General features: G+C 42.8%; 1 long non-coding RNA gene and 1 pseudogene across 1 annotated transcript; both read right to left on the bottom strand.

Moving 5' to 3' along the window:
- Positions 1-8,159: 8,159 nt before the first annotated feature.
- LOC126596808 (transmembrane 9 superfamily member 8-like) lies at positions 8,160-10,018 on the bottom strand (annotated as a pseudogene).
- Positions 10,019-14,540: 4,522 nt separating this feature from the next.
- LOC126597557 (uncharacterized) lies at positions 14,541-15,590 on the bottom strand. Its single transcript, XR_007614283.1, has 3 exons — positions 15,179-15,590; positions 14,976-15,061; positions 14,541-14,689 (listed from the first exon to the last, which is right to left on the bottom strand). It is a non-coding gene; the product is annotated as an uncharacterized LOC126597557 (long non-coding RNA).
- Positions 15,591-15,979: the final 389 nt, after the last annotated feature.

Raw genomic sequence — 15,979 nt, forward strand, 5'->3', positions numbered from 1 at the left:
AATATTGTTGGATGCAAATGGGTCTTTCAGATGAAACGCAAAACAGATGGTTCTATTGATCTACACAAAGCACGTCTTGTCGCCAAGGGTTACAACCAACAAGCAGGTCTTGATTACGAAGAAACTTTTAGTCCCGTTGTCCAACCAGGGACTATTCGTACGATCCTTACCTCGGCTATTTGCAAAAATTGAACTTTACAGCAACTCGATATTCGTAATGCCTTCTTGAATGGAATCTTGCTTGAAGAGGTCTATATGAAACAACCACCTAGTTTTGTCGATTCCCAACACCCTAAGCATGTTGGTCATCTTCACAAGGCACTCTATGGTCTTAAACAACTCCACGTGCATGGTTTCAACGCTTAAACTCCTTTTTGCATAGCCAAGGGTTCTTCCACAGCTGATCAGATGCATCTTTGTTTATTTATCACTCTTCCACATATTCTCTATATGTGCTTATATATGTTGACGATCTGATTGTTACAAGTTCTAATTATGCTGCTGTTCATCAATTCATTGATACATTATGTGCCACCTTTGCTAGTCGGAAGTTAGGGGATTTGAATTATTTTCTTGGCATGGAGGTCATCCGCAATGGCAGTCACCTATCTCTCTCTCAATCTTGTTATGCTTCTAATTTGTTAAAGAAATTTAAGATGGATCTTTGCAAGCCAAGTCCCACTCCATTCCTCTCATCCACACGCTTATCTGCACATGATGATGATCCACTTTCTAACCCAGAGACATATCATAGTATGGTTGGTGGGCTTAAATATCTTACTCTCTCACGCCCCGACATTACCTATGCTGTCAATCAAGTTTGTCAATACATGCATAATCCGAAAACCACTCATCTTCAAGCAGTCAAGCGCATTTATTGCTATATCAAGGGCACCGTTGTGCATGGTCTCCTCTTCGGTTCCTCAACGGACTTATCTCTTCGTGGATTTTCTGATGTTGATTGGGTTGGTTTTGTTGATGATCGTCGATCCACTAGTGGTGCGTGCATTTTCCTTGGCCCGAACCTTCTGACTTGGACTGCTAAAAAGAAATCCACAGTGTCTCACTCAAGCTTTGAAGCTGAATATTGCGCTCTTGCCACCACAACAGCTGAACTACAGTGGTTCTGCTATTTGTTTCATGAGATTGGTCTTCCTCTTTACACTCCACCATGCATTTACGTCGATAATGTCTCCGCTCTTCACATGGCTGCAAATCTAGTCTTCCATGCTTGCACACGGTACATAGAAATTGACCATTTTGTTCGTGAGTTAATTGCTCAGGGGGGTCCTTGCCACTCGGCATATTCCTTCACAACATTAAATTGCCGATGTCTTCACCAAAGAACTATCTCGTGAACGATTCTCCTTCCTTATTTCCAAGCTCAATCTTCACTTTGTTCAGTTTCACTTAGGGGGGGGGGGATAAAGAGATTACTACAAGTCCAGCAAATCAAGCAGACAAATCTGCCATTAGGACGTGATTTGCTGCATTGCACGATTCACTCAGTCTCTGTCTTTACTGTTGTATTGTATTCTAATACTTGCCTTCTATGGCTTTACAAAGTCAACTAATGTAATATGTATATATATACAATCTGTGATAATGCAAATAATCAAGAAAATCAATCACAAATTATTCTCACCTATTCTCCCCTCTTTTGCGTTCATACTTTTCCTTTCCAATCTCAAATTCTATAAAATGAATGTCTCCATTAACAGTTTTACCCTAATAATAATAATCTCTTGTGATGTATCTGGGATTTGTTTTCATGGTTAAATAAAGTGAGAGTTGACAATTGAAGCTTTTTGTTTTTTCTTCATAAAATAGCAGCTAGGTTTTCATACGCACTACAAACTCATGATATTTGTCTCCGCTTATTTAGTTGATAGAATATTAAATTTGACTCGCATGCATGACGAGAACGATATATATTTGTGACAAATTTAACATCTAATTGTTAAAGTGCCAATTACAGTTTTCTTTTTTTTCGTCCCCAGCAAAATTCAACAAAGGCTGTTAGCTCAGCACAAGTTTGTATGGAAAGATAAAGTTCATATTGATGCCTTGTTTTCTACTCATATATAGCTCTTTGGCACTGATGACATATTCAACGTGAAAACAAACCACCCACTGCAATATAAGTCAATAACATTTAGTCTTAATCATCGTTCCATATAATTAACAGATGCACACAAATTAATATCCCGAGGAAATAAAAATAAAAAAACCAAGTGGAGAGGAATGTTGATAATAATAAATAATTGTTGCTATTATTAATGTTATTGCTGTTGTTATATTGTAACTATCTAATAATATATATATGTTATAGCAACTTGGTGTTTCAAACCCACCATTTGTCATTTAATTTGAATGTTTATCTTAATCAGGGAATTGTTATTGACATTCCAAAATTCTCATTCTACACTCCAAACTTTTTATATTTAGAAAGAAAAATACACTTGTGAGGAGTGTAGAATAAGATTTCTAGAGTGTTAATAACATTTCCCTATCAGTAATTATATTTGTATACAGCGCACCAAATTAATCTAGAAGACATATTTAATTTACTGAAAATAAGAGTTTCCCCCATGAAACATATTTTCTCTCACTTAAAACCCATCCTCTTTATTTTTCCAGACTTAAACCCCATTTACTAGAGTCCAACTAAGCAAATTTCCTTAACAAGCTTGGTATGTCAATTTTTATAATTCTTGTGTTCCTAAAATAACCTCATAGATTGTAACGTGGGTGAGGGTTTGACTTATGATTAACAATAAATTTTTCATTTTATTGTTTTCAATGCAATTAAATGTCAATGAACCTATTATTTTATTAGGCTTTCTTTTCTCAAAATTTTGTTACCAACAATTGTTTTATCGTGAAACTAACTTACCTTATTAGCATGCAATATATAATATAAATAAAAATATTATGGTGTTTTACGTTGAAACATGGACAAATAATTTGTGTCAAAAAAAATTGCACAAAATAATTGTTGTATTTTTTTTCATTTCATAGAAAATAATTTACCTATCTATATGTTAGTACCCACTTAGAAAAGAAATACTGTAAAAATAAGTTACCTACCCCATATGACACACCCCGACCTAGATCGAGGCATGCTGGCCGTTACGTGGGAGTGACTGTGAACACGGAAAATTCCTGAAACGAAAGAGACAAGAACAACGTGCACAAACAAATATTTAGTGTTTGATGATTTTGAATGATTTTGGGTTACAATCTCTCTCAAATTTGATCCTCTGATTCGATCTCCGTAAGGTGTTGATTGGTGGATGTTTCGTTGATCCAAGGGCCGTCGGGGCTTGATCTTGGATGAACTGTTGGAAGTTTCTTCAAAGGGTCGTGGGCTTGATCTTTGAATGTGGATTTGAGCGGATCTTCAAGGAGCCGTTGGGGCTTGATCTTGAGGATGAATGTTTCTTCAAGGGCCGTTTGAGGCTTGATCTTGAATAACGGTGATGAGCGGATCTTCAAGGGCTTTTGTGCTTGATCTTGAAGAAACAGTGATGAACAGATCTTCAAGGGCTTTTGGGCTTAATCTTGAAGAATGGTTGGATGTGTGTGGATTTGTCGACGTTGTTGATTCAAAGGGCCGTTGGGGCTTGATCTTGGATGAACGGATGATGAACGATGGTGCTTTCTTCAAGGGCCGTCGGGGGCTTGATCTTGAAAGAACGATGAACGAAGAACGAAGAAGGCTTTCTTCAAGGGCCGTCGGGGCTTGATCTTGAATTGGTGGATGATTGTTGATCCAAAGGGCCGTTGGGGCTTGATCTTGGAAGAACGATGAACGAAGAACCAAGAAGGCTTTCTTGATTCTTCGGGAACCTGGATGCTTGAGAGCTTCGGAGTTTCAGAGCTTCAGAGCTTCAAGGTGTAATATGAATTCCCCCCCAAATGAATGAAATGGGCTTGTATTTATAGAATTTTCCAAGGCCTAACTTTGAATATAATATTCCAGATGAAATAAGTCGTTTTTGCCAGGTGTTGACACGTGTCATATTTGATGACTTTTCCAACTCATTTCAATTTTCGTTGAGTCACACGCTACGTGTAAAATTTATGTAATACATGAGCGTTGACACTTTGATTTATCGGTTAACATTTATTTACCGAAATTTCGATGTCTACAAATGCCTCCACTTCAAGGCACGTCGTATACATGTGCTTGTCACGTGTAGGAGATGCGTTTTGAAGTCCCTTACTGTAGATGTCGATCCAAGGGCCGTTGAGGCTTGATCTTGAATTGGGCTGGAGATTTCTTCAAGGGCCGTTGAGGCTTGTTCTTGAACTTTTGTTTGAAATTTCTTCAAGGGCCGTCGAGGCTTGATCTTGAAGGTTAAAATTGGGCCACAAGGAGCTTCATGTGGTAGATGATATTTGGCTTTGGTAGTGGATGAATCGGCACGTATTTTGTTGCGCTTGTTGACTTTCCACAGCTTTGATCTTGAACTGGGTTGGAGGATTTTCTGGATTCCTCCAATTGTTGATTTTTCACAGCTTGTTCTTGAACTGGATTTGATTCAAATATGGTGAACGCTTGATCTTGAATCGGACTTGTGATTTCCTCAAGGGCCGTCGAGGCTTGATCTTGAATTTGGCCGGAAACTTCTTCAAGGGCCGTTGAGGCTTGATTCTTGAAGGTTGACTCGAACACATGGCAAGCAGGCACGAGGTGAAGGTGACAACCTGTTTCTTTGTTCAATCTTTCTAATTCACACCTGAGCAGTTTGGTCAACGGTATGATCTTCAAGATTGATGGGCTTTTCTTCCAGTTGGTGACTTGATCTTTAAGGATTCGATTCAAGGGTGGTAAATCGGCACGTGCAGCCCACAACGCCCAGTAAGTCGACCCAAGAATTTGAGGGTCAAAACGAGTTCTTCATCTCAGACTCTTTCTGCTGAGTTGGCTGTGCATGCTGCATTCTTCTCTGCTTGTTTCTTCAGGCAGATATGGCAGCTTCTCGAGTTCCTCAGTTCGGACTCCTTCTGCTGAGTTGACTGTGCAGACCGCATTCTTCTCTGCTTGTTCCTTCTGCACCTTGTCTCCACATGCTGCAAGGTATCATTTTCACTTGCCTTATCTGTTCTCCAGGCAGATGTGGCAGCTTCTTTGGAAGTACAGCAGCAGTGCGAAACGAGTACTCGAGAGCAGTGCTAGGTAGGCAATCAGGAAAGGGTTCCAAGCAGTCGGCTCCTTACCCGAGTTTGAGTGGAAGTTCCGGCATATTGTTTTCTTTATCCTTGTCTTTGTAGGTAAGAACAAGGACAAAGGAAAGGACAGGGAGAACGCATGATATGAGATACTCTTGCTTTCTACCCTGGTGATATGAGATACTTTTGCTTTGGAGTCATTGGCTTGCAGAGGTACCCCAAGGAATAAGGAACACTGAATGACTCGAGAGGTTTCGTTGGGAAAACATTTTTGGAGATGAAGAAAGGCTCTGTATGTCTGCCTTGCTATGGAAGGTGAAGGTGGACAGTTATAGGAGGTCCCTTAATACCTGTAGAGATACTATTCTTTCACTCGTGTCGGCAACTAACGCGTGATTGAACAGTAAACTTCACGTGCTTTCTCCTTCACCGAAAATCTTCGACAAATTGCCCGTGATTTGCGCAAAGTTGAGTGTGCATATGACAGGTGATGACGCGGCTGAAAAAGACTGGCGCCTCTTCGATATCTGGGATCGGCGCTTCGACAAATTACCCGTGATTTCCGCAAAGCTGAGTTTACGTGTGACGGGTGCCGACGCGTCTGGAAAAGCAAGATGCTTATCCGATTTTCGAGCTTGCCTCTTCGATTTTTGAATGGCCTCTTCAAATTCTGAGCTCGCCTCTTCGATCTCTGAAATCCCGTCGAGTGCTGATTTTTTTTTATAGAGGCATGCAGTTCGTTTCAAAGCACACTTGAATTTTCGCTTATGAAAACTCCCTTCTTGCCTTCTAAGATCTTGATTTGTCCGTTTTCTTCTTCCTTCAATACTTTGAAAATGTCTGGACCCTCCGACCGTCGTTTTGACTTGAATGTTGGTGAAGAGGCAGTCCCTTCTTCTCCAGACAACATATGGCGCCCATCCTTCATATCCCCTACTGGTCCTCTTACCGTTGGGGATTCGGTGATGAAGAATGATATGACCGCTGCGGTGGTGGCCCGGAACCTTGTCACTCCCAAAGATAACAGACTACTTTCCAGGCGGTCTGATGAGTTGGCTGTTAAGGAGTCCCTGGCTCTTAGTGTGCAGTGTGCGGGTTCTGTGTCCAACATGGCCTAACGCCTATTTGCTCGAACCCGTCAAGTTGAATCGTTGGCGGCTGAAGTGATGAGTCTCAAACAGGAGATCAGAGGGCTCAAGCATGAGAATAAACAGTTGCACAAGCTCGCACACAACTATGCCACAAACATGAAGAGGAAAATTGACCAGATGCAGGAATCTGATGGTCAGATTTTACTTGATCATCGGAGGTTTGTGGGTTTGTTCCAACAACATTTGCCTTCGTCTTCTGGGGCTGTACCGCGTAATGAAGCTCCAAATGATCAACCTTTGGCGCCTCCTCTTCCTGGAGTTCCGCCGAGTGGTGTGGCTTCAAACAGTCAACCTCCGGCGCCTCTCATTTCTGGAGCTCTGCTGAGTGGTGAGGCGGCACCTGATCGTCCTTGAAGATCCCCTCTTGTAAATTTGATTTTTATTTTTTTTTAAAGTATGTATAATGCAAATTTATGTAAAATTTCCAGAAAAAATAAATAAAAACGAACTTTATTTCTCTCGATGCATTTGTTTTTTTTTTTTTTTTTTTTTTTTTTTGCCGTAAACATACATATATTATGCACACACACATACATACATATTAATTTTTTCACATGGACTGATCCATTCCAAAACCTTTTCCCTTTTTTTTTGCATGGTGCTAGCCACCAAGGATCTACTTACTTCTTTATATATATATATATTTTTTTTTTTCTTTTTTTTTTCTGCAAATGGTCTTTTCTTTCTTTTTTTTTTTTTTTTTTAATTTTTAATTTTATTTTATTTTTATTTTTTATTTTATATATTTCTTTCCTTTCTTTCTTTCACGTGGTGAGGCACCACTTTGCTCCACCATCCCATTTTTTAATATATATTTTTGTATAAAGTTTGATGATGGGATGAGGAATTTGCAGGGATGAAGCCGAGCAAGGAGGACGGAGAAGATGGTGCTTCGAGCTTCACGACCGGCTAGTCGTTTGACGGCGGTCGTTGAAGTCATTGGCAGCTGTGAGGCAAGAGACGGAGTAGGTGGAGGTGACCTTGATGTCGGATCCAGTTAGAACCCAGAGCACAGCCACTGAGCCCAACCACTGAGCACAACCGCTGCACACCCGTTGTACTGCCACCGAGCACCGCCACTGCGCATCCGTTGCACTGCCAATCGCTGCAAAGGATTATGTTTAACAGCGGAGATGCTGCCGTTTCGGAGAGCATAGTCTCCCAATCCTCAAATCCGCCAAGCCCAAGGCCGCACTTCTCGACCCCTCCATCCTTATCCTTTCAAACTCCACAGCCGCCATAGCCAAAGCTCAAAACTCAAGCTCCTGCAATCTCCACAGCTGCCATAGCCAAAGCTCAAAACTCAAGCTCCTGCATACACACATGCGGATCGGGAAAATCCGCCAAAACGGTTCGCTACCCATTTGGATTCTCACCTGGCTGCCAAATCCGGTTGAACTGTTCTGAAAATAACGAGATCACACTCGGCAAATTCAGAGTCCAAAACGTGACCCCAAACGCCGTCTTCGTGAACCTCCCTACAAGATGCAACCGTCGGTTTGAATCCGTGATCGGACTCCTCGGCCCGAACTTTGGCCCGACTTGGAACAACAGCCTCCTCCTCCAGAATTGCTCGGCGCCGCAAAACGACTCCGCCGATTTCGTTCAGAAGCAGTTCAATTTAGAGAGCTGCAGGTCCAGCGCTGATAACATCAGCTGCCTGTCTCAGCCCCACAACCAGTCAGAAGTTATGCGATTCGAGGACTTGAGTCGGACCGGGTGCAAGAACTTGTTCGGGTCGATTTCGGTTCAGTCGGATGGGGAGTTGCCGTTCTCGCTGGAGTTCGAAACAGTGGAGTTGGGATGATGGGTCGATGAGAGCAGACGAGATCAGGCTGCGTTGAGATGATTGGACTGGCGGAGGCAAAACTCGACGGAAGAATTGCAGGGGTCTATGGTCTGAGCCAGAATCCGACTCACTCCGAAATCGGCGATCTTGACCTGTTTCCTCGCGTTGATCAAAAGATTCGAGGGTTTGATATCGCGGTGGACGATCTTCCGCTGGTGGAGATAGGCGAGGCCGCTGAGGATTTGCCTGGCCAAATCGGAGAGGGCCATCTCGTTCCCGATGTACTGGCCCCAAATTAGAGTGTTCAAGACAATGAAAATGACAGAGACAGTTGCTGGGAACATGACTGCAGTCCTGAAAGCAATTTTCTTCCATTCTGTACCTTTAAACATCTTGTATAAGCGAGCAGAGGCATAACCAGCAAAAATTCCCATGAAGGCAAAATAACAAAAGCATTGCCGTCATAAGACCACCCCGGTTCGATGGGGAGAGGAAACCAAGGACAACAAAGATCATTGTCACCAGTATCATTCCAAAGAACTGAGCACCAGTTCCAACATATACGCACAGCAATTCAGAGTTATTTTGAGCCCTGAGAACATCCCCGTGGACAAGTTTCCATCCTGTCTCTTCTTGCGCTTCTTCCTGGGTCTCAAGTTCATTATACTTGGAGATATCACGGTAGAGTGTTCTTAGCATAATCATCGCTTACCATACCCGAAAGGAAGAGGACAATCATCAATGAGTTGTCAATTGAAAACCAAGGGATTTGGTCGTCACTCATCAGCAGATAAGCATCCCATCTAGAAGCCCACTTTACATCACTCTTCTGGAATTCAACATCATAGATAAAAATGATTTCTTGCTTCTCGGCAACCTCTTGGGGAAAATTAGAATTAACAACAGTGTGTTTCGAATGGGGGTCACATGTAGTTTAATGAGTCTGTGCATCACTCCATTTCCCTTCGTATTCATGTTTAACACTGAATGGTTTAACCTCAAATCCCACAATTCTTGCTGTTTCAGTTTGTGAATCTCTATGGTATTTCACAGTAAATGCCAGATGGTTGTGGATGAAGTACTTCTCTTCTTTGCTCCCAGCATAATGGCCTTTGAGCCTAACATGGAATCCAAGCTGATAAACAGTAGGAGCTTCTTGATCTGGCCTTTGAATGGGAACGACTAGAGGTAGATTATCAAGGATCATGTTCACTTGATACTCGTCATCTATCTTCTCCTTAAACTGCTTCACAATTTTGGCATCAGGTGTCAACCGGCAAAGAATGTTGCACATCTGAGCTTCCCGCATTTTAAACACATAGGGGGAATTCTCAATTCGGTCACCACGAAGCACTTCCCCAAGATTCTCTGCACTGTCCACGATTTTCTCAGGTTTACAGTAAGGGAGAGAGTAAAATGAGTAAGGAAGCTGAGTCTTTGTAGATGTCAATTTATTCACTTTAACTCTCAAAACATCTCCCTTGATGAAGTCCTCCGGAGCGACGCCGGGGAGGTAGAAGGAGCGGGCGGTTGAGAGCTGGAGGGAGGCCCGTGAACGGCGAAAACGACTTTGTCGTCGTTGTTGCGGAAGTTCGGCTTCGCGGCTCTGGCTCTGATTACTTCCATCACCGACCTCTTGTTCACCATGGATGTCTCAATCAGTGTGGTTCAAACCGGGGAGGAGGAAGTCGACCCAGGTGACAATGTCGGAGGGGTTGTAGAGGACGGCGTGCGATGCCGTTGTCGGTTGGTGCTCTTTTAGTTGTTGCTCGGGCGGGCCACGAGAGTTGGGCTCTTGGCATCTGGGCCTGTGAAATGGAGGGAGGCCTGGGCCTGGAAGAAGAAGAAGCAGACATTTTGGCGAAGGGATAGGCCTGGCATTTGGGTCTTTTGCTGACATTTTGATTTTTTTTTTTTGAAGCTGTAATAAATAAATATATTTTTTGTAAATACATAAAACATATGTATTTTTTTTTCTTTAATAAATTTTTTTTTTATTTTGATATGACTGAACTCGAAATTAAATATTCCAGCTGCCTACGTACCCTTCCAAAGAAAGAGATCAAGTCAAAACGTAGTTCAAATACATACATATTTTTGGTATTTTCTTTTTGTGCCGTTTGCAGTTTTAACTCATGCAGACAAGGAGCATTTGGTGCCGTGTTGCAGTTTCAGCTCGTGCAGGCAAGGAGCGTTGGTGTCGTTTGCAGTTTCAACTCGTGCAGACAAGGAGCATTTGGTGTTGCCTTTTATGCTCGTGCAGACCAGGAGCATTGTGCCATGCAGTTTAGGCTCATGCAGGCGAGGAGCCTTGGTTCGTGCAGTTTAGGCTCATGCGAACAAGGAGCATTATTGATTTTGTCAAGCAATTTTGGAGAGGCGTTCCTCACAATCTTCATAGCAAGGAACCTTGACCGAGTGATTGAAGAAGTCTTTGGGTAAGAAATCACGCATCGTGATGGGGATGGACGATCTATATGTCGAAATTTCATTATCTTCAACACGTTCACGTTGCTTTGAAGGTTGACAAGAGCTACTTTGCCCCCTTTCCGATTGGCGAACTTGTGGAGGAGACGTATGCTTCTTGTGCAATTTCTTAGGAGTGACTTGAGTCCATCCTTCAACTTTGCTTGTCTTGGAGGATGCCCCCAGCGGTTGAGGTGAAAACTTTGAGTCGGAAGAGCCAGAAGTGAAGGTGGTATAGTTTGACTTCACCACATCGTCAAGATCTAGCTCGATGATTCCTTTCTGAGCCAGCTTCATGATGAGATCTTTCAGCACGAAACATTTTTCTGTGGGATGACTGATGAAGCGGTGGAATTTACAGTATCTTGGACTGTCGGTACGATTCATCTCTTCCGGCCGTCTGCACTCAGGCAAACTGATCACCTTCTTGTCCAACAGGCCATCTAGCATGGCGACCACATCAGAGTCGGGGAATGGATAAGTCTTCTCCTCAAGCTCCTTCAAAGTGCGTCTACGGATCTCTTGAAAAGCTTCGGTTTGAATCGCCTTGCCTCGTGTGGATATTTTGACGGGAGATGTGTTGACCGTCATCGCTTCCTTGGTGGGTTTCCATGCAGCCTTTTCCACCTTTGTCCCAAGAACTTTGTCGTTCTTGTAGTCGGCGATCGGTTCTTTCTTCCCATGATGGGCGATGCTCAACTCCATGTCATGGGCGCGAGTGGCCAATTCCTCGAAAGTCCGTGGTTTAATGCCTTGAAGGATGTATTGCAAACCCCATTGCATGCCTTGGATGCACATCTCGATTGAAGAGGTTTCAGAGAGCCTATCTTTACAGTCGAGGCTTAGAGTGCGCCATCTGTTGATGTAGTCAATGACTGGCTCGTCCTTCCACTGCTTTGTGTTCGTTAGCTCTAGCATGCTCACAGTGCGGCGGGTGCTGTAGAAGCGATTGAGGAATTCCCGCTCCAATTGCTCCCAACTGTTGATGGACTCAGGCTCCAGATCAGTGTACCACTCAAAGGCGTTTCCTTTCAGCGAGCGCACAAACTGCTTGGCGAGGTAGTCCCATTCGGTTCCTGCGTTGTTGCAAGTTTCAACGAAGTGTGCAACATGTTGCTTCGGGTTTCCTTTTCCGTCAAATTGCATGAACTTTGGTGGTTGATAACCCCTCGGCATCCTTAAGGCGTCGATCTTCTTTGAATACGACTTTGAGTACAACCCGGAGGTATGTGAGCTCCCTTCGTACTGTGCCTTGATAGTGTTGGTGATCATCTCCTGCAGCTGCTGGATAGAAAGAGATCACATGAGTGCCGCTGCTTGGTCTGGCTCCGGCTTCACATCGTTTTTCTCCACTTGAGGCTCATCTTCTTCGTCATCTCTTCTCTTTAGTGGATCATTCTCTGGGTCGGGGTTCTCGTCGTCCTGTGGCTCCAGTCGGCTGACGAGTGCAGCGATTTGCAAGTCTTTTTCTTCAACAATCCGTGTTAGCCTTGCGATCGCTTCATTCATTTGAGCCAGTTGTTCTTCAACGGAGGTAACGCCGATAGTCATGACTTGTGCGACCAATAGACGTGACTTTCCTTTAGACATTCAGGATGCTGATGAAGAACGTCGTTGGCTGTTTTGGGATGTCATCTTGTGTGCCCCAACATCATGCTTCGGTGCCCCCAGCGACGTCAGGTTGATGACATACTCACACCTTGGATGCTCCCCTTGCTCTTTTAGCGGCACCAATTTTGAAGTGGCATGTTGAGGAGCGGTTGTGGCGCCAATGGATTGTCCGTTTGCGGCAGAAGTGCTTAGGATCCTTCCCTCAGTGGTTGCAAGAACGGCTTGTCCCTTGCTTGATGCCATTGACTTTGAGGTGTGCTTGGATTCCTTGAACGGAGAAAGAGATGAGAGGTAGAGATTGTCCCACTGGGCGTGCCAATTTGTGAACACGGAAAATTCCTGAAACGAAAGAGACAAGAACAACGTGCACAAACAAATATTTAGTGTTTGATGATTTTGAATGATTTTGGGTTACAATCTCTCTCAAATTTGATCCTCTGATTTGATCTCCGTAAGGTGTTGATTGGTGGATGTTTCGTTGATCCAAGGGCCGTCGGGGCTTGATCTTGGATGAACTGTTGGAAGTTTCTTCAAAGGGTCGTGGGCTTGATCTTTGAATGTGGATTTGAGCGGATCTTCAAGGAGCCGTTGGGGCTTGATCTTGAGGATGAATGTTTCTTCAAGGGCCGTTTGAGGCTTGATCTTGAATAACGGTGATGAGCGGATCTTCAAGGGCTTTTGGGCTTGATCTTGAAGAAACAGTGATGAACAGATCTTCAAGGGCTTTTGGGCTTAATCTTGAAGAATGGTTGGATGTGTGTGGATTTGTCGACGTTGTTGATCCAAAGGGCCGTTGGGGCTTGATCTTGGATGAACGGATGATGAACGATGGTGCTTTCTTCAAGGGCTGTCGGGGGCTTGATCTTGAAAGAACGATGAACGAAGAACGAAGAAGGCTTTCTTCAAGGGCCGTCGGGGCTTGATCTTGAATTGGTGGATGATTGTTGATCCAAAGGGCCGTTGGGGCTTGATCTTGGAAGAACGATGAACGAAGAACCAAGAAGGCTTTCTTGATTCTTCGGGAACCTGGATGCTTGAGAGCTTCGGAGTTTCAGAGCTTCAGAGCTTCAAGGTGTAATATGAATTCCCCCCCAAATGAATGAAAGGGGCTTGTATTTATAGAATTTTCCAAGGCCTAACTTTGAATATAATATTCCAGATGAAATAAGTCGTTTCTGCCAGGTGTTGACACGTGTCCTATTTGATGACTTTTCCAACTCATTTCAATTTTCGTTGAGTCACACGCTACGTGTAAAATTTATGTAATACATGAGCGTTGACACTTTGATTTATCGGTCAACATTTATTTACCGAAATTTCGATGTTTACAGTGACGTAACCATGTGCACAGTGCGGAAGTAATAAAGATATAAGGGAAATGCGAATGAATAAAAACCAAACTACTAGCAGTACTAGTTAAGATAGAGTGCTAGTGCGAGATTAAGTGTGAAATACACAACTTGTGCAATAAATATCCTAGATGCAGTCAAGCAGGACAAGTACTAATTGTACAACACCCAAGAGTGATCCTACATTTATGATTTTTGTCAGAACCCCCGTCGAAATCCTCGTGATCCACCAAAGCACTTCTACCTAAAACTTGGAGGGGCGCAAAACAGAAAGTGTGAGTGGGCAAAAACAAAGTTTTTCAAAATCACATCATTTCTCAAAAGTTCTAACCCCTCGCCGTAAAACCTGTATAATTTTCCCAGAAAAATATAATATATGCTACATCAGAATTCATGCTCAGGATGAAAATCCAAAGAAGTATACCATGCCAAAGTATCTCAATGAAATGCAATAAGTAGTCCAATTCACATATATCAATGCCAAATATCATATCAGTCAGATTCATCTAATGTACCATGCATGGCTGAGTCTATAGCTCATAACTAATCTCAATCATATCAAATCAAATCCTGCACACGAATCGGAACCACCTAAAGTGGTATGTACGACAAGACTAGGTGTAATATAAATATGCTCTAGTGTTACAATCACGTGAAGACTGTGCGAATAATCGTGGGTCATCTACGAATCGGAACCACCTAAAGTGGTCTGTACGACAAGCCTATGCACCTAACTTGGATCCAAGGTGAGCATATGGTGCAGGAGGTGAACATCACATAAAGGACTGTGCCCTAACTCTGGGCGGGAGCACTAACACCGGGATGCAGGTTTATGAGCTCTCAATACATCACAACATATCTCACATAACTGAAGCAATCTCATATCTTTAATTTATAAACTTACCTGGCACTTACCTCTGCAAGCGCAGCACTAATCATAAATATATGCAACTACTAGTGCATAATAAAATAGACAGATACTTTGCATGGCATTTCAAAACGTAATTTCATTTAAACACATTTTCTGGGAAAAATCTCAAGTATATAGGTATATACGGAAAACCAAAAGCCTACTCACTGGTATGTTGAAGTGTCGTAGCCCCCGAGCCTCTATTGATGGCGCTCGTCCTCAAGATAGGTCTCACCTATATGCGAAATAACTGAATAAACGTTATTTAAAGTACATATACAAAACTAGGAAATAACTTCTCATACATTGCTCAAATGGGGTATTTGAATATACCACCATGATCTACTCAACCTCAGGAACATCCCCATATTTTTAGAAAATTTTTTCGAGCACCCACGCACTGGCCAAGGCACGGCTAGAAGCATGGCTCACGCGCAGGCACGTGCTTGGCACAGGGGACAAAATAGTCAACGCCGTTATGGAATATTTCGTTAAAAACTAGAATATGCCGTTAAAGTTACCTGACAGAGTCAAAATATTCTGTCAACTTTGACGGAATATTGTCCTCCTTCTTCCTTGGATAGCCGGAGTCCGGCACCGGTCGTCGCTGCTATAGCCGGAAACAAGGAAATTTTAAAACTTCAATATCTCGCTCATTTTTTCCACCAAAAATCATGAAATTTGCACCAAAATGAAGCTTAGGACTAGAAGAACAAAACCTTACCACTTTCAAGCCTTGAAATTCACGGGATTTTGCCGGAGAAACCTCGATATTCCGACCAAACTTGAAACTTGTCAAACTCAACTTCCCGACATCCAAAACACTTACGTTTTTCTTCTTCGAGCTTCACAAAGACGTCCTAAAGCTCACTAGCAGCTTAAAATCTCCTAAAAACTTCGAAATCATGAGTGCATGAACAATAACCCAAAACTGGGTTATCGGGAAAATGAGATCTTCACGTTTTAAAAACGGTATAGATGTGTTCCTGAGCTCACAAGGAACACGAAGATGACTTCAAAAACCTTGATCCGCAAAGAAATCGCTTGGTTTGAGGTTTGTCTGTACGTTGTACGGAAAAATGGAGATAAACCGAGAGGGAAGAGAGAGAGAGGGTCAACGGGAGGGTATGAGTGTGTGTGTGTGTGTGGTCCATGATTGACCAACCAAACTAAAAACAAAGGAAAATAGAAACCTAAATCCTAAATAGTTTCAAAAGTCTAGGAAAATAGGAATTGGACCACACCCAAAACATAACACGCAACCCATCTCAACATCTAAGGGCAACATAGACATTTCACATTGTTGACGGGAGGGTATGGGTGTGTGTGTGTGTGGTCCATGATTGGCCAACCAAACAAAAAACAAAGGAAAATAGAAACCTAAATCCTAAATAGTTCCAAAAGTCTAGGAAAATAGGAATTGGACCACACCCAAAACATAACACGCAAACCATCTCAACGTCTAAGGGAAAAATAGACATTTCACATTGTCGAAAAATTTATTTCGGGACGGGTTGTCACACCA

Source organism: Malus sylvestris, chromosome 13, assembly GCF_916048215.2.
Source record: "Malus sylvestris chromosome 13, drMalSylv7.2, whole genome shotgun sequence".
NCBI lineage: Eukaryota > Viridiplantae > Streptophyta > Magnoliopsida > Rosales > Rosaceae > Malus > Malus sylvestris.